Source organism: Tiliqua scincoides, chromosome 7, assembly GCF_035046505.1.
Source record: "Tiliqua scincoides isolate rTilSci1 chromosome 7, rTilSci1.hap2, whole genome shotgun sequence".
Taxonomy (NCBI): Eukaryota; Metazoa; Chordata; class Lepidosauria; order Squamata; family Scincidae; genus Tiliqua; species Tiliqua scincoides.
In genome coordinates, this window is record NC_089827.1 from 40,527,458 (window position 1) to 40,551,629 (window position 24,172).

The 24,172-nt window shown below is 48.0% G+C and overlaps 1 pseudogene; it reads left to right on the plus strand.

Annotated features, from left to right (window-relative positions):
- The first annotated feature begins 5,570 nt into the window (after positions 1-5,570).
- Positions 5,571-20,437, plus strand: LOC136656778 (aldo-keto reductase family 1 member C3-like; annotated as a pseudogene).
- Positions 20,438-24,172: the final 3,735 nt, after the last annotated feature.

A 24,172-nucleotide genomic window follows, 5' to 3' on the forward strand; every position in this document is an offset into this window, starting at 1 on the left:
ATATAAGCAGACACCACCTGCTTGCTTTGGTAAACCTTTATTGGCATATAAAAAATCCATCAATAATAAATATAACAAGGCAAAGAGATACAACTTTATCAGTTATTAGCTTCAGACACCACTTTAAAAGGTGCCTCTTGCACACATAGCAGGGGTTCCCAAAACTACGTGTTCTCTCCATTAAAACACTATACCTAGAGGTAGCAGGAAATGGTTCTATTTTTTTGAGGTCTTCAGTGTTTTCCAAAAGTTAGGCGTGCAGAAAGCTGTGTTATGTGTTTTTATTCAAAATTTACATTATAAATTTAATCCTGGGGGGAGGGGAGGGAGGGCAAAAGCCCCAGGCGCTATGCCGCGCGCCCACCACTTTTGCCTCCACCCATCTGCACCTGCTTTTTGGAGCCGTTCTGTGGGAAGATGGAAGCCCCGCACAGTGCTCTGAACCACTCCAGAAACCTTCTGAGGCCTCTGGAGCAGTGTTTCTCAAACTGTGGGTCGGGACCCACTAGGTGGGTCGCGAGCCAATTTCAGGTGGGTCCCCATTCATTTCAATATTATATTTTTAATATATTAGACTGGATGCTACCATGGTATGTGACTGCATTTGGAGAAATGTTACAGACCTGTACTTTTAACAGGCTACCATGTATATGCTTTTAACATTGCCAGTCAATGGGACGTACTTCTGGGTAAGTGTGGGTAGGATTGCAGCCTAGGATTGTTAAAAATGTTCCTGCTTGATTATGTCACTTCCGGTCATGACTTCACTTCTGGTTGGTCCTGACAGATTATCATTCTAAAAAGTGGGTCCCGGTGCTAAATGTGTGAGAACCACTGCTCTGGATCATCCTTAAAGAGTACTTCTGGTTTTCGTTGGAAAGTAAGATTGCACCAGAAGCCTCAGAAGGCTCTTGGAGCGGTTTGGAGTGTTGCATGAAGCTCTGTGTGTCTAGGTAAGTATCCCCTGTGGGGGTGTGATGCGGGGGGGGGGTGGCATGTTGTAGACCTGTGCCCCAGGATGGCATAGGGCCAGGTCTGTAACTCCACAGAACAATGAAATTCCATTTCAGTCTCTAAAAATCCTCAGCCTCCATCAAATCCCAAACGGTGACAAGCGCTGCCTTTGTAACCTCAAGAAAATTGTATTCCATCTTTAACAAAAACTGATCCAGAAACTTTTGTATTGCTCCCCTCCAAAAAATAATTAGACTCCAGCTAAATTTTAAAAACCTGCATTATAGGATGCTGAGATCTGCCTAAGAGTATCAGTTCAGGTTTCGCTATGCCTATGGGGGAAGGATGACAATTTTCAGCATCCTTTTTTAAGGCTGAGTTAAAACAACTCACAGTTTTTTGCAAAAATTTCTGGCAGTGTTGAAAATGCCTTTAATATCTTTTTGGCATTCTTTCCAAGAATGTTTGCTCATTAGTATCAGTTGACTTTGTGTGGCCTCCATGACAGTGTCACACAGCTGAACCTGATTGTTGTGTAGCACTGAGACATCAATGCCAGGCAATACAAATTTATTGAAGCAGAAATGCCTTTAACCGTAACTGGCTTATGCAGATGTGCTCCAGAGTTCTGTATTTCAGTTCTATAAACTGCACTTATGTCAGAATGCCAGATGCAAGGGAGGGCACCAGGATGAGGTCTCTTGTTATCTGGTGTGCTTCCTGGGGCATTTGGTGGGCCGCTGTGAGATACAGGAAGCTGGACTAGATGGGCCTATGGCCTGATCCAGTGGGGCTGTTCTTATGTTCTTATGCACTTCTGCAGCCTATCATAAATACCTAATCCTTTTATAAATCGAACACACCTATTCTAAAATCCACCTTTTATAAATCGACCACACCTATGTCAAAAGGGTTTTCTCCTCACTGAGCCAACAGTAAACTGACACCCAATCAGTTTTTTTGTTAAGAAAGGGCTTATTATGGTGGGGTGGGGCCATAGGTCACTGGGAGAACACATGCTTTGCCTGCAAAAAGTTGCATGTTCAATCCCTGTTATCTGCAAACAGTGCTAGGAAACACCTCAGTCCAAAACCCTGGAAAACTGCTACTAGTCCATGGTGACACTCCTATGCTAGGTGGCCCAGTGGCCTGATTCCAAGCACGGACAGCGGAATCAGCCACATCTCTTCTCTGACTTGATGTTTGTGAAGGAGAGTGGTGCCACACAAGTGTACTTGCAGTTGGGTCCTGTTGTACACTTGGTCTCACTCCCAGGGTTTTGGGTGCTCAGAGTTGTTGGTTCTGAACCCTAGAGCCCTCAAAGATCCCTGTTCGGTAGTACTGCCACCACCCTGTAACAGCCAGTGCCTCAGCCCAGGGAAACCAAGACCCTCTAGGCTTAACTGTATCCCTTGTAGGCACTGAGCACTTTCTTTACTTAGTCTCAGTCCTCAAGTTACTAGTCCACAATGAGGATTTTTGGTAGCTTGCTGAACGGCTAGGCAGGATTCTGAACCTTTGTCCCCAACAGACAATGAACCAACATGCTAAAAAGATTTTCTACTTTATTAAATACATAGGGTTACAAAAAGGTTACAAAAGGCAGCAAATGCTAGAGGCATAAAACTTCTAGGAAACATATCAGCATAAAACAACAAAGCTAACTGGCTAACTCTATTAATCTCTGACTCTCACCTGGGTCAGCTTCTTTTGTAGATCCTCAGTTACCTAAGAGGCCACATGGTCCTGGTGGGGCAGGATGTGCACCCACCACCTCTCTCACTAGAGACAAGGAACAAACCCTGTCCTCCGGAAGTGGGGCTGGAAGATCAACCTCTCAGCTCTTCCCTCCCCCTGGAGATCTGCAGCTGCATTCCATCCTTGATGGGCGTCTTTCTGGCTGCCTAGGTGCTACATAATCACCTTCCATTGAGTTGTAAATCCTAGCAGCTAGGAAATGCAAGCCACTTCTGTGTTACTGTTTTAGCTTGGTTCAGGCCTTGCAATGCTACTAGGCCTGAACTGTACATATTCATGACAGGTACCCTGTTGGAGACAAGAGCATGGTAGCTTGGAACATTACCTTTCAGTCTCCTGAGGGGTTGGCTGCAGAGGACCACTCTACAGAGGAACTCAACAGAGGACCACTGTTCAGCTCCCTGTGGAAAATGGCTCAGTCCTGAAAAACAAAAGGGATTTAGGCTGCAATCCTGTGCACACTTTCCTGGAAGTAAGCTCTATTGAACACAATGGGGCTTGCTTCTGAGTAGACATCCCTAGGATCCTGTTTGCCAAATGGATGTGGTTTACCCAATGAGTGGACTTTACCAATGGGAGAGTGGCCCCTGCATTTGCCAAAAGGGAGCAGACACTCCCTGCTTTTAGCTGTTGCAAAAGGAAAGTGTGGCTAAGCAACCCAGATGCTTCATCTGAGATTCATGTAATAATCCAGAAGGGCCAAAGGGGGAGGGGGTAGAGACACAAGAGGAAGATGTAGCATCAGTACATTGCTGAATGTAATTTCCCTCCTCCTTTGCTTGTGGGGGGGGGGGTGTGTGTTTTGCTGGCTTCCCCTGGAGTTGGTGAGGTAGAGGCTCCAGCTGCGTGTTTTATGTTTGTGTTTGTGTTCCAAACAACACAGTCCTGGAACAAGCTGGAATCCCTAGCATGTATGCACTGCTGAAACATGCCTGCGTTGGCTCGGTCATGTCGTGAGAATGGATGATGGCCGGATTCCAAAGGATCTCCTCTATGGAGAACTCATGCAAGGAAAGCGCCCTACAGGTAGACCACAGCTGCGATACAAGGACATCTGCAAGAGGGATCTGAAGGCCTTAGGAGTGGACCTCAACAAGTGGGAAACCCTGGCCTCTGAGCGGCCCGCTTGGAGGCAGGCTGTGCAGCATGGCCTTTCCCAGTTTGAAGAGACACTTGGCCAACAGTCTGAGGCAAAGAGGCAAAGAAGGAAGGCCCATAGCCAGGGAGACAGACCAGGGACAGACTGCACTTGCTCCTGGTGTGGAAGGGATTGTCACTCCCGAATTGGCCTTTTCAGCCACACTGGACGCTGTTCCAGAACCACCATTCAGAGCGCGATACCATAGTCTTTTGAGACTGAAGGTTGCCAACAATGATTGTGTCCTAGGGCAGAGCCCCTGCAATAAGAATTCTGATAAGACAAGCATTAACCAAATATTTGCCATACTTGTCGTGCAGTACAAGAGGTTGATTGAGCAAAGTGCTCCCTTTGTGGGCCAGGTGCCCTTTCACCATGGTTCCCATCAGAGGTGCCTGGGGCAGTAACATCATCACACGGTGCAACACCATGATGTCACACAACGTCATTATGTCACTGCGCCGGCTTCTCTCTGGGGCGGGGCTTTGCACACCTTCTCCCAGCATCAGGAAAGGCTCCTAGCCTTCCTCAATGCCAAGAGAAGGCACGGCACAGTCCTCCATACCCTGCCCTTGGGGAGAACATCACAATGCTCTCCCCAAGAATGGGGCTTCACACACCTTCTCCTGACATCGGGGAAGGCTGGATGCCTTCCCTGATGTCGGGAGGAGGCGTAGCGCAGCCTGCAGCACCTTGCCCTCGGGAGAACATCGCAGTGTTCTCACTGAGGGCAGAACTTTGCACATCTTCTCCCAGCATTAGGGAAGACTTGGAGCCTTTCCCAAAGCCAGAAGGGGCACTGTGAACCCTGCAGCACCCTCAGGTGACTGGGTGGGACTTGGTGGCAGTCATGTGCCCCCTCAGGCTCTGCCCTAGATACGCCTCTGGTTCCCATCCTCAAAATTCCTCTTTGAGAGATCAGATATGTAAAGCCCCTTGTCATGTGTCTGATCATTTGAACTGCAGTCTCCCTGCAAAGGGCTTTAATACAAGGGTTGGTGTGCTGTGATTGGCTGCCAAATGTAGTCTGTATCCTGTATCCCTTTGTAAGAAAATGGGTACGGTGAGGGTAGTAGGGTGTAATTTTTCTGCTGCTTTTTCCCTTCCCCATTGTACCCTATGGGGTTACTCTTACCTGTCAACTCTGTAATTGGCATAGCAATTTTCCTAGGTTGGGGGCATATCTGGGCATGTCTGTTGTCTGAAGGGAGGTTAAGATAAGGTTATGTCAACTCCTCTCATCCCTCCCATGTCATGCCCCAATCTCCACGCCCTTTTAGCCTCTGTACCTGCATGTTTTTGTCCAAGTGACATCCGAGCTAAACACTGTGCTTTAAAAAGAATTTGGTGGCAAAAGAAGGTAACTCTGAGGGCTGGATCAGACAATACTTTCACCTGTTGCTTCCACACACTTGGTGGGGAATGAGCATGTGCCTTACTTCCCCACCTACACAGTACACCTGCCCTATCTCTGATTTCACCAACCATGCATGTAGGGTTTATTGTCTGATATGCACTCTTATCTGCAGGTAGTCCAAAGTTCTGCATGTGAAAAACTTATCAGGAAAAGAGCATGGGGGAAAAGGTTAACCCTCTCCAGTGCCATCACCCCTTCCCCATTGGTGCTTTCTACCAATGTGAAATGAGAAGAGCCACGCTGGATCAGGCCAAAGGCCCATCTAGTCCAGCTTCCTGTATCCCACCAAATGCCTCATGGAGCACACAGGACATCAAGATACCTGCATCCTATTGCCACTCCCTTGCACCTGGCATTCTGAGGTAGCCTACTTCTAAAACCAGGAGGTTGTGTGTAGCCATCAGAGCTTGTAATGTGTGATGGACTTTTCTTCCAGAAAACTTTCCAATCCCCCTTTAAAGGCATCCAGGCCAGATACCATCACCACATCCTGTGGCAAGGAGTTCCACAGATTGATTACACACTGGGTAAAGAAATACCCAAAGAAAGAGATAGGAGACCAGGCCACAGAGTGTTGTCCTCTGTGTTTTTCTAGACTGCCTCCTTCACAACAACGGACGTGGTTCCTCTGGGATCTGCACCCAAATACCGAATGTACTTGCTGTATGGTTTTTGCTACTTCTTGCCAAATTATTTCAGTAAGGACTTTTGTAATCCAATCCTCCAGCAAAGCCCCAAGAGTCAGGGATCTAATTACAGTAATATGGTTCCTGCTTTTTTTGTTTGGTTTTTGGTTTCTTGCCCCTTTGGCATTCAGAAAGCTCAGCTTCACTGGATTAACGCCTGCCCGAACATATTTTTATTTTATTTTAGGGTTAGGGTTAGGGTGTGGTAGTGTTGCATAATGTTGATAATGTTCTGGCAATTTCCCCGCCTACCTTTTTTTTTCTTCTGGAATAAAAGTGTAGCCATTCCTCTCTCGCGCTCACTAACACGCTCAAACGCTGGTTCTTCTCTCTGCAGCAGCTACTTTCACAGGACCTGGTCCAAGTTCCAGCCTCTTCTGAGCAATCGTTTGAACTTGAAAGAGATGGCACTTGGCAAAGATCACGTCCTTACAATGAATGATGGGAACAAAATTCCAGTACTTGGATTTGGTACCTATTGCGGTGATTCTGTAAGTAAGATTCTCGCTGTTGTTAACTATATGCATTGCTAGAAAAATGCCCACCATTATGAAGGATAGTAGTGTGTGTGTGTGTGTGTGTGTGTGTGTGTGTGTGTGTTGGGGATGGGATGCTTAAATATCACAAAGGAGGTCTTACACCCACCCCCAGGCCAATCATTAACTAGTAGAACATAAGAAGCCACCTTCTACTCAGTCAAGCCACATATCGTAGATATAGAGTATGAGCCACAGTTGCCAAGCATCCAAAATATTAGGACGCATTCCATTCATGTATAAAGCTTGGGGGGAGGGGTGAAAGAGAGCAGGCTACTGTTTACATGTCCCTCTCCCCTGTTTGATCTGTGGCTTCAGACTTTCCCAAGATAGCACTTCTAAAGTGTAATTAGTCTCTCACATACATTTCTGATCCTGTTTTATTTTAACAAGAAACACGTTCCTCAACAGTGTTCCAACCTTTGAACCAACATGTCTGATGCGCTGGGCAGTTTGCTGCTTATAAACACTTTAGAGCCCAATCCTGTGCCATAAGGCACGTTCGCGGGGCTCACCGCTGGGCTCCTGCCCATGCTAACCCAGCGCTGGCCAGTGCTGGGCTAGTGCCGGGTGGTTGCCCAGCTCCTGCGGCTTGGTGGTCTCCTGGACCGCCAAGCTACGGAACGGTGGGTGGGGGTGGGGCGGGGCGGGGAGGAGGCATTCCGGGGAGGGGGGGAGGCCGGTGGGGCACAGAGAGAGGGTGGAGGGAGGCGTGCCGGGGGCGGGGTGGACGCTCCGCAGGATCCAGGGCGCTCATGTAGGGCTGTGCGCAGGGCTGCTTACTTTACTCGGGGGAAGGTGGCAAACGTCCCCTTCTCCTGAGGCACCACCCGCGGTAGCATGGGAGGCGCTGGATTCGGCAGCAGCCCTCCTCAGTGCCTCCAAGCCTGGGCGCCCCGGGCAGCTCAGGATTGGGCTGCCCATTGCTGTAGAGATTAGAGGAAAGTGATACTCTAGGCATGGAAAGAAAGGGCTCCAAGCCAAATGGATACTCTAAGCACTTCCTTAGAGCTGTTGTGCTTGGCTTTTTCTAAGTGTGACCTGGGGATGGGGTGTGACACAGCGTGGTGAGAAGGAACCTTTTTTTTCCCCCCACCTCACCCAATATGCACTGCAGGCATATCTACTTGTGGCTGGGTTTTGCTCTCGGAGGAAAGTTCTCTCTCCCCCCCTCCCTCCCCCCCACTTCACAATTGGGGGCAGCTTGCCCTTCACCACCCACAAATACCAAAAGATCTTAAAACAAGAACTAGAGAATGACTCCTCTTAGGATGTTCTCGTTGCACTGGGAACTAAGAAGAAGCTGAACTCGATGATCACTCTGAATGGTGCAGATGCAGTGGTGATGGAGAAATGTATTCCTGTGCCACCATCACTGCCAGAGCATGGGCTCTAATGCATAAGCTGTTGGATTTGTTGCAAGTATTCTGCTGTTTGTGCTGTAGTTGTTGCCCCAACTGTTTCATTGCCCCCAATTCCTAGAAAACCAGATGCTGTATTTCGTCTCCCGTATAAGAGGGCACCTCTTCAATATAAATGCTGTCACTGCCAGTATTCCCTGTAAAAATTACAGGGACTGCATGGAGCCCTATCTTTGCTGTGCAGTTAACATTTATTTATTTAGCATATGGCATATAAAACTAGATCAAATATCAATGTCCAGTTTATCCAGCCATTCAAGGACAGAGTTACCTTCGTTGAAAAAGTCAGACCATGGGCCAGTATATGCCCTCAGTTTGCAGCCAGACACAGTACGGTATATAGTTTGGCGGGGGAACCCGCAATCACACTGTGGGATAGATACTAACCCCTATTTAAACACTGAATCCTGACAAACCCCATGTAAGGTACAAATGTAAGGTGCAAGTCGAAACCTGGCACCTTAAGTGTAGGATCATCTATATATCTACCTGTTTCTGGGCATTCGTCTGCCCATTTGACTTTCCACTGGGCACTGATGATGAAATTATTATGCAGATATTGTGCAAGTGCCAGAGAAGCCTTCCTGGATTTAAGCCTACCAATTGATAGATGAGGGAGATCGGCATGTACTGGTAAAAGTGGGTGGTTGGTGATTTTTCTATATTCCTTCACTAAAGCAGTTGACAACCGCTGAAAAACTTTTTGGTATTTACATTATAGTTACTGATTAGCAAAGCTGAAGGAAAGGAAAGCAACTTTTCTCTATTTGGGGTCTTGCTTACGACCCAAATTCTGCTGACTTAAAATATCATTTTGACATTTTCATCCTGACATTCTGAAATTAAAATATTACCTATTGACTTCCATGCTGGCAGTTTCATCTGCGGCTGTGCCAATGAAAAGGAACTAACAGTGCAATCCTAACTTGTGCTGGAACAGGCAGGCCGGCACGCCTGCACTGTATCCAGTGCATGTTTGGAGCTGACTTTGGCCCGTTCTGAGGCAAGGGAAAATTATTCTCCTTACCCTGTGTTACACTGCAACAGCCCCAATGGAGCTACTTGGATCTGTGCCACTTAAAGAGCTGGCACAAAGAGCTGCCCTGGGCTACCTGGGAACACACCCTGCCTTCCACTTCCAGCTCGCCCGCCCACAGGACCACCTGCTGCCTGCCCTTCCTGGCATATTGACTGGCATTTTTACCTTTTTAACTTGCAGGATCAGAAAAAGATGTGTGAAGAGGCTACAAAAATAGCCCTGGAGGTTGGCTTCCGCCACATTGATGGTGCATATGTATATGAAACTGAGGAGCAGGTTGGACGAGCTGTCCATGCAAAAATTGCTGATGGAACCCTGAAAAGGGAAGATGTTTTCTACACTGGAAAGGTAAATTAATTTGAATGTTCTTAATGCAACTGGATTTTATAATTATTTGTTATTTTTAATTATTATTTCTAATTTGCACCGTGTTGTCAGGGTACATGGCACTTTAGAGTAAAAATGCAGATAGGTCCCTGCTTTGGGGACTCCTAATCTACCACAGACACGAGGGAGACTACAGAAGAAGGGGACGAGAGAGGTGCCGGGGCAGATGGGGAAGAATAGGCAGTTATTTCAGGTATGCATGTTTAGACTATGACCCAGGCCTTCTGCTGATGGAACTTGCATTCTGTCAGTGGGCAGACTAGGCCGCTAGTATGGAGCTGCAGTGACAACTTCTGAATGGCTGGTGACCCACATACACACCGCCAGTGCGCCAAGCTACTTCCAGTCAAAGTTTTTCACTTATCTCCAGTTTACCTTCTGGTGCCACCCCCACTTTGTTGGTGTGGCTGCTTGCTATGCTGTGGCAGGGATAGGATGGGGGCATTACTTGCATTAAAGTTGAGGGGCTAAGGAGTAGTGCCAAAGACTTCATGGAAAAGGTGGGTTTTGAGGAGGGATTTGAAGGAAAGACGAGAGAGGGGATCCTTCAGGTGATCAGGAAGGGAATTCCAGGCATCAGGGGTAGCAAGAGAAAGGGGCAGAGCCCTTTGAGAAGCAGGGGAACTTCAGATGGATGGGGCGGTGGACCTAGAGGTATGAAGGTCACAGGTAGGAGCATAGCAGGAAGTGAGAGCAGAGAAGTAAGGAGAGATAAGGCCATGCAGAGCCCTGAAGGTAAGACTCGGGTGCTTGTGCGGGATCCAGGAGTGGAAAAGAAGTTATCAAACAGGCAACAATTTGTCCAGGAAGAGGAAGGTTGGGGTCAGTGGCGGCTGTTTAAGTGGTGGGAAGCCGACTGTTTTGTTCTGTGGTGTCATCCATTGTTACCACCCTGCCCGTACCAGAACTGGAGGAAAGACCAGTGTGGGTAAAGGCCTGACTGACACAGACAATCGCAATTAAAATACCAGCCCACTGCAACTTGCTGTGCTACTCAAGTGTTTACTCAACAAAATATTACTCTACTGCAATTTTGGAGTGCACGGGGAATCCTGCCTCATCACAGGGCAGAACCGAATGGCCCCCTTGAAGCCTGTAAAACTCTGTTTGTGAGAAAACATAAACACATGTGTGAATTGTTGACAGCTTTGGAGTACCTTCCACCGTCCTGAGCTCGTTCGCACATGCTTAGAACAATCCCTGAAGAAACTCCAGTTTGACTATATGGATCTGTTCCTCATCCACAACCCTTATTCTCTAAAGGTAAATGTTTCTTCATGCTCTTATGCAAGTGCTAGCAAAATATTGTAGTGGACCAAAACAGACAAGGTGTTACATAGGAAAAGCCCGAGTGGGATTCTACACGGGAAACATTTATTGGTTTGCTTGTCATGGCTTCTCAGAAGGGATTGTGGGAACTGCAGACTGGTAGAGAGTCGGAAAGTGAAGAAGCTTTGCCCTGTCACAGTTCCCAGAGTTCCCTACAAAGAAGAAATGACTGTCAAGCCAAACAGGGACATATGAAGCTGCCTCCAATTGAATCGGATCATTGATCCAGATAGCTCAGCTCCATCTTTGCTGCCTGGCAGCAGCTCTCCCAAGTCTCCAACGAGAGTCTCTCCTAACCTGGAATGCCAGGGCTTGGAACTGGGCCTTCTACACCTAAAGCATGTGCCCTACCACTGAGCTATGGCCCCTTCCCATTGGTTGAGGGAAATACTCTGGTTGTGACCTTTTCCCATTTCTCTTTGGAAATTTATATTACTTTTTTTTTAATTGGAAAAAATACAATATCAGTTATAGATTGTGTGAGTATATGTGCTTTCTATGATTGGATTCAGTAGTATATGTGGACTGGCACCAGGTTGTGCAGCCAACCATTCTGTCCTCAATCAGGCCTGGAACTGGGATAGAGAAAGGAAAAAAGGGGTAACAGAGATGAGGGTGCACTGTAGATAGACATATTGGGGGGGCAGAAAAGAGGGCAATAACTGAGAGACGGGGCTACAGACTTTTGGCCAGAGTGAAGGAAATGTGCACTGTGGGGTACGGAAAGAAAAAGAGGTTTACCAGAAGATGGTTTAAAAGAAAATACTGATTTTGATGTTGTAACTAAGATTTTTTTTTTAAATAAAGTAGGAGTGTTGTCCTTTTGGATGAATAAAAATGTACAAGTGGTCCATACTGTGATTTGGGATGTCATCCTGTCTCAGTCCCACTATGCTTTCTCTCGTTCCATCACTATTGGGAGGGCTAAACTAAAGAACTCATCTATTCTAAAGAAGTCAAACTAAAAAAGTCATCTATTTTCTGACTGGGGCCTATGTGGTTGGTTTATTGAACATAAATCGGGGGGGGGGGGTGTTTGTTTTGGATTTGGACCATGGCAGTGGCCAACCTTAAGCCTTTGCACTCACAGTGGTTCTGCTCTGGATCAGCCCCCCCCCCCCACTGTGAATGCTATTTCCCCTAGGAGAAAAGCTCCCATTGTTTTATGGGGTACTAGCTACTGAAGGGGTAAGTAGTCAGAGATAACTTGTATAGCACATTTAGGTCTAAGCTTCATTTCCCTTTTCCTTTCCAGCCTGGAGCAGATTTATTACCTCTTGGGGAAAATAAAAAATTAATTTTTGACAAAGTCGATCTTCGTCAAACATGGGAAGTAAGTACCTGGAAGCTGTGAGATCCACACCTTGAGGAGGCCCCTCCAATTTATCATAGCCCATGCTTGGAACACCAATTAAAATGGCAAACATCCCTGCTATTGTCAGTGGAACACCCCTTATTTGCATGGCCTTGGACCTGTCAGTAAACCTCATTTTTCTCTTCCAGTCTGCAAAGTGGAGACATTAGCCCTACAGGGTTGTTACAAGGATGACTGAAATATGGATTAAGAATTAGTACTCAATATTCTGCAAGTGTTGTGTAAAAGTTTGTTTTTAAGAACAATGTTTGCTTGGTAACAGTTTTAAGCTAGAAATATGTACAGAGCAGGAAATTCCTGGATGGCCTGCTGGGACACCTCAGTGCTCTGCAAAAAATACTTTCATTCAAAAGACTCCTGTGAGTAGAAAATATGCAGGCTCAGAAGAGGCTGCCTGCTACATCTCTGTCTCGGGGTGGACTTGCCCAAAGCAATAGAGTTGGCCGTTGTCGGCCTTGCTCCTGTCTAGAGCAGCAAACCCCAAACTCGCGATTGCTGCGTAGCATGAAAACGGTCCCCAGTTGGACCAGTGCTTACTGCTCCACCAAGCAGCTCCCCAAAAGCCCCTTTGACCACCGTTGCACGACGCTCTGGGTAGTCATGTCTGTAGCCCACTGTCCCAGCAGGCTTTTTCTTGGATTTCTGGGCAGATGCAACTGCAGAGGCAGTCGCGCAATAGTGGTCAGAGGGACTTCTAGTGAGTGGTGCATCGGAACAATAAGCACTGCTCACAGTGGGGAGGGAATCAGCATTGTCCTGAATGCTGGTCTAGAGCAGCCATTTTCAACCACTGTGCTGTGGCACACTAGTGTGCCGTGAGTGGTCCACAGGTGTCCCCCTGGAATTTGGGGGAAGATCATTTATTCGTAGGGCCAATGAGGATGTGAGCCCCCCACTCGCAGCATGGTGTGCCTTGTCAATTGTCAAAAACCTGATGGTGTGCCTTGACAATTTTAGTGCCTTGTCAGTGTGGCACGAGATGAAAAAGGTTGAAAATCACTGGTCTAGAGGAGGGGTGCCCAAACCCCGGCCCGGGGGCCACTTGCGGCCCTCGGGGACTCCCAATTCGGCCCGCAGGGAACTTCCAGTCTCCAATGAACCTCTGGCCCTCCGGAGACTTTCTGGAGCCCGCACTGGACCGACGCAACTGTTCTCAGCATGAGGGTGACTGTTTGACCTCTCGCATGAGCTGTGCAACAAGGGCTACTTCCTGTTTGACATCTGTGATGCAGCAGCAGAAGCAAATGAAACACTGGGCTTGCTTTGTGCAAGGCCATTTATAGGTCTTGCGCGATTGCAAGACCTTCATTCAATCATATAAGTTCCACCTCTAATATATTCATTTATGTAAATTTATTCAAATTTTATTTCCAGCCCCCAACACAGTGTCAGAGAGATGATGTGGCCCTCCTGCCAAAAAGTTTGGACACCCCTGGTCTAGAGGATGCCCTTGCCCCATAGAGATTAATCTGCTTGGCTTGTTGAAAGGCTAGGCCACAGATGGTATGGAATAAGACGTTCCTACTAGAAGTCACACTTGCACGCGTGTCTTCCATTCAAAGGGTTACACTACACGCCATGTTTTCTTTCTCAGGCAATGGAGGCATGCAAAGATGCAGGCTTGGTCAAATCTATTGGAGTGTCCAATTTCAACCTGAAGCAGATGGAAATGATCCTGAACAAGCCTGGACTGAAATACAAGCCTGTCATAAATCAGGTGAAACGCGTTTGCCTTTTGTGGATTTTGTTCCTTGCAAACTGCTGCTGAAAGTTCTTTACTTCAGGTCTGGTTGGTTGGCTTAGTAGGATGGTCAATGCCAGGCAGAAGTCGCTTGAAGTTGGAAACGGGCAAAGGGCAACAGTAGGACAGACTGTTCAATAGTTACCATGTCGATAGTCGGTCATGTAAACCAAATTCAGACTTGAGTTGCACACATGTTAAAGGTTGGAACCAAACAGTCCAATCCTTTGCGAATGCTCCATGGCGGAACGCGTGTTCTGCCAGCACTGGCTGCTGAAAAGCAGCTGTAAAGCACAGTCTGGCAATGTGCCAAGTAGCAAACTGCCAGCGCCTTCCTGTGTGCATCTCCAGACCACTGGCCACCCACTAGAGCAGGTATGCTAGCAGGGGAGGTGAGATGGGGATGGGAGAGGGCAGAACTGAGTGGGGAGGGGGTAAAATTTTAGGGGAGGGGGAGGTATGGGGCAGGGAGGCTGCGGAGGGGTGGCTCTGGTGGCGATGGCGCTTGCCAGATCTCATCCCCTCCAGCAGCAGTCCCCTTTCTCTCCTCGGACTTGTGCCAGCAAAGTCACTGGTGCAGCTCTGAGGAGACCCATTGTGGTGCAAGAGGCTTAGGGTCCTCCAAAGCGCCCCACTTCACCCCTCCCCCCTGCATGATACTACACATGCTTTTTTCAGCACAGCTGCACCAGCAGGGGGAAGGACTGAACTGAGCGTGAGTTAATCAGGAACAAGCAATCCTGTAATACACTTTGTTTGATCATGTCATGTGGGTATGTTGTACCAGAGCTCTCCAGTGCACTTACACAATGGTTTTCTGAAGGTGTGCAAAGATACCTTGTGATGAGTCAGACCATTGGTCTCTCTTGCTCAGTATTTAAGATGGTAATTTGAATACATAATCCTCCCACCACAAACATTAAAAAGTGTAACTTTGTTGAATGCCTTAACACCTGGCAATGTGGTTGTGTGTTTTTCTTTGTATCCTGTTGAGGTATCTGTCTTGTATTCTTATTCAAACCATCTGAAGTTGTTGGTTTGTGTTGGGGGCTGGGAATGCTGCAGGTTGAATGCCACATTTATCAGAACCAGAGCAAGATGCTGAACTTCTGCAAATCCAACAACATCCTCCTTGAAGCATACAGTGTCCTGGGAACCCAGAGGGACAAAAGATGGTAAGAGAAGAAGCCAGATGGTTGCAAAGCCAGCCTGCCCATGATGAGAGTCTTGCACTGAGGGGCGAGTTCAAAGGCAGCAGCAAATGCGTCAGAGGTATCCCACCACACCCCAAATCTTCTCACTGCCTCCCTCTGGCCCTCCAACTGATAGAGCTACTTCAGTCAGTGCTCCGATCCCCTTCCCGCTAACTTGAGAGGATTAGGCAAGCTACAGTACACTTCTTCCTCCAGTGCTGCTGGAGGGACAGGGAGAAGAAAAAGTTGCTCTTACCACCTTCTTGGTCTCCCCATGGAACCAGCTGTTGTGGAAAGCAACCAAGTGGTTAAGAAAAAGTGGGGAGCCAAGCTTCTTACCTAACTTGGAGCGCCAGATCACATCTTGTCCTTCCATAAAGACAAAGAACAGAGCATGCTAGGAGCATTCCCAGTATGCTCTCCTCTCACTGTTTATTTTAAACAGGAAGGGTGCTTCCTCTGAAGGGAGGAGCTTCCAGTGTTGAGGTGCCACTAAAGAGAAGACCCTGCCCTTTGTGGCTGTCGTTCCTTGCCACTGCACCACCTAGAGCGGTGCCTGGAGGTGCCCCCCTGGACCCCCTGCCAAGTATACCACAGGCTGTCAACCTGGCATAAATCAGGGTCAGTACACACAACAGGGCCCCCTCTGATTAACATAGAGGATAAGCTGGTTGGTACAGAAGAAGACAGTCCTTTAGATACCTCAGTCCCAAATATAAAGGGCTTTAATATAAAGGGAAGACTGGCACTTTGAAATGAAACAAACTGGCATCTGGTTTAGCTGCTAGAATGAAACTGCTGAGTCGAGGCCATTACACAGAATGACACATTCTGCACCAGCTGCAGTTTCCAAACAGCCTTCAAGAGAAGCTTGAAGTTGGGCCTTGAAATAATCCAAGCATGGATCTATGTGGTTAATTCAAGTCAAGTTTGGCTGCAGCTGGTGCAACAGCCTTAGCTAGACAAATGAAGCCCCAGCAATCACTGCCTCCTGACAATACAGGAAGAGATAAAACTCTACCTGCAGTTTTATGTGGATGTTAAATAGTATAGAGCAGGGGTGCTCAATACGTCGATTGCGAGCTACTGGTCGATCACCAGGGAAAATGAGTCGATCGCAGGCTTCTCTCCCGTCCACGCATTCCTAGGAGTGAGCCCCTGGCAGGCTTGTGAGCCCAGGGAGTGAGCCCAGGGAGTGAGCACCTGGCAGGCTCCTCCCTGGGAGAGGAGCTGCTGGCAGGCTGCTCTCCCGTCCACGCATCGCTGGGAGTGAGCCCCATTGACTCTACTGGGGCTGACTTACCTTTCCCCTGTTTTTGCACTGGTATGTATGGAGATCTCCCCCCCCCCACTTCCATCTTTGGTTCTGTGTGCAAGGGGTTTTGCACTGGTCTTGCTGTGATGCCTATATAGAGATCTTCCCTCCCCCACACCTTTCCCCTGTTTTTGCACTGGTATGTATAGAGATCTGCTCCACCCCCCCCCCCCCACTTGTATTGGAATCTAGGAAGATCTGGTGAGGAGGTAGATGTGGTGTCAGCAGTGGCCCCTTTAAGGGTAAGGCCTGGACATCCAGCAGAGTGTGCTGCACAGGGATATAAGAGCACCTGAGGCAGGAAGGGCTCCACTTATTTATGTGAGTCAACCTTTTCCTACATGAAGATCATTAAGTCCAAGTACCGTTCCACCATGACTGATGAACATTTGGAAGTGTGCTTGAGGCTGGCTGTCAGCAGCTACTGTCCAACTATGCATCCTTGGCTGATTCACTTCAGTGCAAGTCATCAAAGTAAACTCAAGTAATTACAAAAAATGTTTATAGTAAATTATGTTGTGTTGTGCAATATTGGCTCATGCGGTTATGCAAAGTACACCAACATACATTGTACACATAAATGTTATATGTTATGATGGCATGAACATTGTAAAAAAAACTCTGGTAGATCTCCGGGCCTTGCTGGGTTTCAAAGTAGCTCTCGAACCAAAAAAGTGTGAGCACCCCTGGTATAGAGGACAGAATTTAACCCTGTGGCATCCTGCATGACAAAGCCAGGTCAATGGTGACCCTGAGTAGCACTGATCATCAGCCAAGAAGGACAGAAGCCACTGTAAAGCCCCAGACTTGCCTAAACCAGAAGGATACCATGGTTGATGGTTTCAAAAGCTGCTCAGAGGTCCAGCAGGGACCCCCTGCCTAGTCCTCAGCAGAGACCATCCACCAGGGCAACCAAGCCTGCTTCCATTCATTTTGCACCATTCATTTTGCACCCACAGGCTGTCTTGATGCATTGGGCAAATACTGCATTAATTTAGGTGATTTTTTTTTTTAATATCCCAAAAATGCTTCCAAGCCCCAGCCTTGCCTACCAAGCTAGAAGGACACTGTGGTTGGGACAAGGACCTGCTCCTCTCGTCTAGTCCTCAGTGCAGACCGTTCACCAGGGCAGCCAACCCTGCTTCCATCCATTGTACACTGTGCGCAATGACCCCAATTAGCAATTCAATTCAAAATCCACAGGCTGTCTTGATGCATTGGGCAAACACTGTGTTAATTTAGGTTTTGTTTTTTTTAAATATCCCAGAAATGCTTCCTCTTTCTATGTGACTCTTTTACAGGATAGACCAAAAAAATCCTGTTTTGCTTGAAGACCCTGTGTTGGCTGCTATTGCCAAGAAGTACAAGCAAACTCCAGCTCTCGTGGCCCTGCGCCACCAGTTGCAGCGTGGCCTGGTGGTCCTTGTGAAGTCCTTCACCAAAAAGCGAATTGAAGAAAACATGCAGGTAAAGGCAATGAACAGAGAACAGGGCAGCTATGTCTGTTCCAGCTTCAACCCCAGAATATGCACCGGGATTTATTAACCATCAGGTGGTGAGTCATTATGCAGAATGAAATGGTAGAATTATACACTGTACCATTTCAGACTACAGGTGGGAGGGTTTGTATTTTTGAGTCCACCCAATTCGAAAAGCTCCTGCATAAAGCAAACTAGCATAACAGGCAGATGTGCTTCTAAATGCTTCTGTCTTTTTTTCCTTGTTTGCTACATTTTTGTAAGGCAGCTGTGATTAATTCCGTTTCCCCCCTAATTATTTTGCCCTTTTTGCCTTATTTTTTGATACTTCCCAGGAGCTCCTGTGCAGGTTCAGCAGCCTTTGTGTGTTTGAAATGCCATTGTCCTCCAACTACATGTAGATGTGAAATTGCCTGCATGCAGAAGCTATTCAGCCTAGAGATAAGCCGCCTCTGCCATTTTGCAGGCAAATCTAAAGAAGTGGGGTGGAGTGGGGGGGGAGGTATTCCTGTGGGCATTGGTCTTGAGCAGCATCCCAGCTTCATCTGCTGGGTGTTAATGGTTACTGCATCCATTTGATCAACAAAGTCCCACTTCACTCAAGTAACTTGATTACATTATCTGTCTATGGCTTTTTAACCCCATACTCATGGAGGAAGAGAGACAGAGGCTCAAAGCACGTGTGTCATAGAGTGCAGAGAACCAGAGCAATCCGCAGAGGCACAACATGCCAAGTGCGGCTGCCAGCAGGTCTGCTCTCAAATTTCAACAAGAGTTGGTGGACGGATGAAAGTGATGCAGAAAGTGATGAGGACTCTTGGATGTTGCCAAGTTGAGGCTCATGGCAAGGAACTGTTGTAAAAGGACAAAAGGATGAGTGGCCTGCCGTGCAAAAGCCAGCATCGCGTTCCACGGTAAGAGCACAGCCTCCTTTACAACCATCATCTGCACGTCCTGTTGTGAACCCTGTGTTGCCAATGGCAGTGCAAATGGTTTCCACATCTCCTCCACCCACTCCTGCACCAACAGCCCCACCGCCAACACAAGTAGCGGGGGATAGGAATGCTGCCAGAGCTTCCCCAGGAACAGCAATGCCCTCCTGGCAGACTGGGCTACAATTACTGCCATGCAGCAGCGCCCCATAGAAATGCAGATGGAGGATCGGAGAGGACAAAGGAAGCATCTCGCAGAGCAATGGGACCGACACATGTTTCCAAGGTATGTCCGTGATGGGGATGCGATGTCCTATCTTACTATGTTTGAACAAGCATGTGAGGATGAGCAAGTTCCTAAGAAGTTATGGCTGCGTGTACTCCATTCACAATGTGTGGGTACCGAACTAGCGCTCATGCTTGCAGGACTACCTGAAGAACAAAGGCACAATTACAAACTGTTTAAGTCATTAGTGAAGGAGAATCTGGCCATAAATGAGCAAATGGCAAGGCAGAAGTTCCGCCATGCAGAAATTAAACCGGATGAAACGTATACTAATTTCCAGGTGTGTTTAGAGACAGCTTTGGCAACCTGGGCTGAGACCGCAGGAGCAGAAACTGTGCAGCAGTGGAGAGAATTGATGGCGAAAGAACACCTTTTCTCCTATTTACCACCAGCAGTGTCAGACTGGGTAGCTGAAAGACAGCCTGCCACCGCTCTGCAAGCTGCACGGATCGCAGATGAAATTGCATCACGAAGGCAGCATCAACGAGCCAGCATCAGAAGCCAACCAAATGGGCAGCCTAAAAGCTTTCAGCAACAGCCAGCAAAGAGGGGAGGGGGAGGGGAGCAGCAGAGATCCTGGCCAGCCAACAAAGAAACAGCCGTTGCCAGGCAACCAGAGCCAGCTGACTTCCACAAATTCCCTGGAAATGCTGCAGCCCCAACAACCAATAATCTCCGTTGCTACGAATGTGGCCAGGCAGGCCATGTAAGAAAATTCTGTGGGCAAAATACTAATGGAAATGTTGTGCAAACTCCAACCCTTAAGACTGTAAGTAAACCATTAGGGCCCCGGGTCAAACTTGTTGCAGTTTGGAGAAATCCTTCTGGAGCTCTTCACAAGCTCTTCTGGTCTTCACCACTCAGAAAAGTTTGGTGTCATCTGCAAACTCGGCCACCTCGCTGCTTAGCCCTGTCTCCAGGTCGTTTATGAACAGGTTGAAAAGCACCGGTCCCAGGACAGATCCTTGGGGCACACCGCTTTTCACCTCCCTCCATTGTGAAAACTGCCCATTGACACCCACTCTCTGCTTCCTGGACCTCAACCAGTTCCTAATCCAGGAGAGGACGTGCCCTCTAATTCCCTGACTGTACAGCTTCCTCAGCAGCCTTTGGTGAGGGACCATGTCAAATGCCTTCTGAAAGTCCAGATATATAATGTCCACGGGTTCTCCCACATCCACATGCCTGTTGACCTTTTCAAAGAATTCTAAAAGGTTCGTGAGGCAAGACTTACCCTTACAGAAGCCATGCTGATTCTCCCTCAGCAAGGCTTGTTCATCTATGTATTTTAAAATTTTATCTTTGATGAGGCATTCCACCATCTTACCTGAAACAGACGTAACAACTGACAGTGACAACTGATAGTGACAACATAGTGACAACTGTTCCTCTCCCCTCAGGTGTTCAGTTTCCATCTGTCCGAGGAGGACATGAAATCCCTTGATGGTCTTCACCAAAACATGAAGTACATAAAACCAGAAATGTAAGTTCTCCTAAAAAAACTGTGTAAGGTTGCTTCATGCTATAACATACTGTAAAGCAACAGGCAGAGGAAAATGCGGTCAATCATGTCTCCTCTTTATGGGTGCAGTTTTCAGCTCAATCCTATTGGACCCCACCACCCACAGAATGCACATTCCACTTGTGACAGTGGGTGCTTGACAATAAAGTGTGGTCCGGTATCTTTCCCATGCATGTCGCCAAACAGTTGGCCACCTGCTGGAACAAGTAAGCCAGTGAGGGAGGTGGGAGGAGGGCAGAACAGGGTGGGAGGGGGTGAAACTGGGCAGGGAGGGGGGAACAGGGCTGGGAGGCTGCAGGAAAGAGTGGATCCAGCGGCAATAGCACACTCCAGTTCCTATCCCCTATGTGGTTAGCCTCCCCACCCCCTTTCTCTCCTTGGACCTGCACCAGTGAAATCACTGGCACAGGTCTGAGGAGACCCATTGCAGAGTGGGAGGCTTATGGAGCGGGTTTAAATCCCTTTTCCTTTCCAAAGCCTCCTGATCCACCCCTTCCCACCAGATACAGCACGCCTGTTTTCGGCGTGGCAGCAACAGTTGGGGGGGGGGGAAGAAGGATAGCATTGGGCTGTCAAGGGAGGGAGGCTGGCAGTGAATTCTCCTCCTCTCTCTGTTGTCCACCATCTAAGCTGAAGCAGAGCCCACATTGTGCTACAGAGCTCCTTGCCAACAAAGAGAATAGCTATCAAAGGCAGTTCTTAGGCCAAAGGGTTCAGACCTCAACCACAACTGCTGCTGAACGCAGCTGCTGGGGGAGGGAGCTAAAGGATCTGAGTGCATATTTTATACTTTCTTTATGAATTTGAGGACTGAATGAGGTGGTCTGGCCCTGAAACGGATTGTAACACTTCAGACTGCAGGAGGAAGATCTCTTTGTTTTGTAATGCTTCCATCATCATGTCACCAACGGCAGCACCAAAACACTGAGGTGGATGCAGGGAAGTGGCAACATGCATATCTGCGGGGGGGGGGGGGGGTGTCTGATGAGAATAAAGGAGAAGCCCTCTCTGAAAAATACCTCTCCTTCAGGTTACCACAAGGGGCCAGAGAGGGGGGTGGTCATTTGTCTAGGGGGCATTTGCCTCTATCTGGCACCAGAGACTTTGTGAAAATGGCAAACTTACAGCCCAATCCAAACCCCACCCACTGATGCAGCCACGCCATTGGACACACACTGCATCCTGCGTGGTGGTGGGGGGAGTCTCAGAGGCCTCCTCAAGTACTCCTCCTCCGAGTAAGCCTCTGATGACCCCAATGGGTCTACTACTTGCTGGCAGAAGTCTGAATGAACCTGGCTAGATGGACCAAGGCCAGGAAGGGGGATAGGATATTGACACAGCAGCTGCCACCAGTAATCACCCATTGCTGCCCTCAACACACCCCCAACACCACCTCATTTCTCCCCTTCTCGCACCCCTGTGCCAACTTGCCAGGGCTCTTGTAGTTGCCACTGTTGCCTGGTTGCTGCTGCTCACTGTTTGCAGGCTGTGCTCTACAGTGCTGTGTGTTTTGTGACAGCGTTAAAGTGTGCCTCATCACCAGAACATGAGTTCTAGCAGTGCAGTGGGCCCATTGGATTGTTCCATTAGTGCATAAAGCAGGAAGATCTCAGTTAGACCTTTCCCTGCTAGTTTTCTACTTGAGGTTGAGGTTTTGTTTTGAGGCATTGTTTTTCTTTAAACATAGAGGACATACAGCCTTCACAACATGTGTTCTTCCACCTGCAGTCTGAACTAGTAGCCACCTTATCCCCATCATGTTCTGTTACCTTACATAGATCCAGCCTCAGACATCCACTATAACTGAGTGTTAGGAGAGTTAGGACAGACAAAAGAAAATATTTCTTTACTCAGCATGTGGTTGGTCTGTGGAACTCCTTGCCACAGGATGTGGTGACGGCATCTGGCCTGGATGTCTTTAAAAGGGGATTGGACAAATTTCTGGAGGTAAGATCCATTATGGGTTACAAGCCATGATATGTATGTGCAACCTCCTGATTTTAGAAATGGGCTATGTCAGATGCAAGGGAGGGCACCAGGATGAGGTCTCTTGTTCCCTGGTGTGCTCCCTGGGGCATTTGGTGGGGCTGCTGTGAGATACAGGAAGCTGGACTCAATGGGCCTATGGCCTGATCCAGTGGGGCTGTTCTTATGTAGTAATAGGCCTCATTTAGTTCCTTTCTTTTTCTGAGGTCCTTCTAAGTTTTTTTTTTTTTTTTGCTTTTTCTTTTAGATTTGCTGAACACCCCCTGTACTTACCACCAGATGAAAACTGAGGATTCATGGACCTAACTTCTGAAACCTGGAGTACAATAAAGATACACAAACCTTCATCTTCTTACTGTGTGGTCCTTTTTGATTACAGTCTGATCAGCACTTAAGAGCAGAGTTTGCAAGATATTGCTGTTGATTATTGAGATGAGATCATTTTTAAGGAAGAAAACTCAGACTTGCAGGGGGTGGAACAAGGGATGTGGAATGCCCTGTTCCCAGCAGCTAGGAAAAGAACTTCTGTATCTGGTGGCTTTGGTTTGTCTTGTAGAAGTGCAATTGTATGGATAAAGTCTGTGGCCTGTGGGGCAGATTATAGAAAATCAGAAGAGAAAAAAAATTTTAGTCAATGGCTGCCCGGAGCTCTTTCTGTGCTCCAAGCGGTGTCCATCTGGTGCTGAGCCCAGCGCGGAGTGGTGCTGGGTCTGTGCCAGTGCTCCCTCCTTTCCGGGTGTCACCAACATGCCTTACGTTTGCACCCCCCAGCACTGGCGCTGGAGCTCAGAGACCAAAGAATTAGGCTCTTAGTTGCTTGTTGCTGGGAAACTCTTGCAGATAGGAGAGTGCTTGGGATGTCCAACATTTTGGGCTGCTTTGTTCTCTTATGAGTTTATGACATCTGGTCATCCTGGCCTTTTGCTAGTTGTGTTGGTGCAGCCTTCCTAGTTGTCTGTTGTTTGGATAGGTCAGTTGGGATATTGAGTCACAGTTCTCTCTGACTAGGCTCAATAGTTGGTCTCCAGATCACCCCAAGGTGACTTGTAAAAGAGGGCTTGCAGTGGCGAACCTAGAGAGGGGCAAGTGGGGCAAATGCCCCAAGTGCTGGCCCTCTGGGGGCACCTTCCCTAGCCTCACCCCCCAGCCTGTTTGTCTTTTTTATTTTAAAGCTAAAGAAGCCAGCAGCTCCACCGGTTCCTTTCTTTTTTTAAAAAAAACCCTCCTCCTGATGGATTCAGTGCCAGACTGGATCACCCCCCTCCCCACCACCTTTCTAGGAGGAGACGAGAGGGTGCCCTAGAGTGTCAGCCCTCCAGGAGTTGCAACTCCTAGAGCGCTGCCTCTCTAGGGCGCCCATTTCCTCTCCTCCTATAAAAGTGGAGGGGAGGGGCAGTCTAGTCTACTGCTGAATCACAGCACCTTGCTGCCTCTCTGGTAGTGATTCTGGCTCACCCTGTCCTCTGTTGGGAGGAGGGGTTTTTTTAAAGTGAAAGAAGCCAGCACTATTATCTGCACTCTGGGATTCTGACAAGGGCGGCAGCAGAATGTGCAGTCCTTATTGTATATACCAAGGTCCAGGTCTACAGAGCTTGCGTCCTGAGTACACTTCTGTACTGCAGCGAGTCATGGACTCTTCGCTCACAACAGGAGAGGAAACTGAGCGCTTTCCACATGCG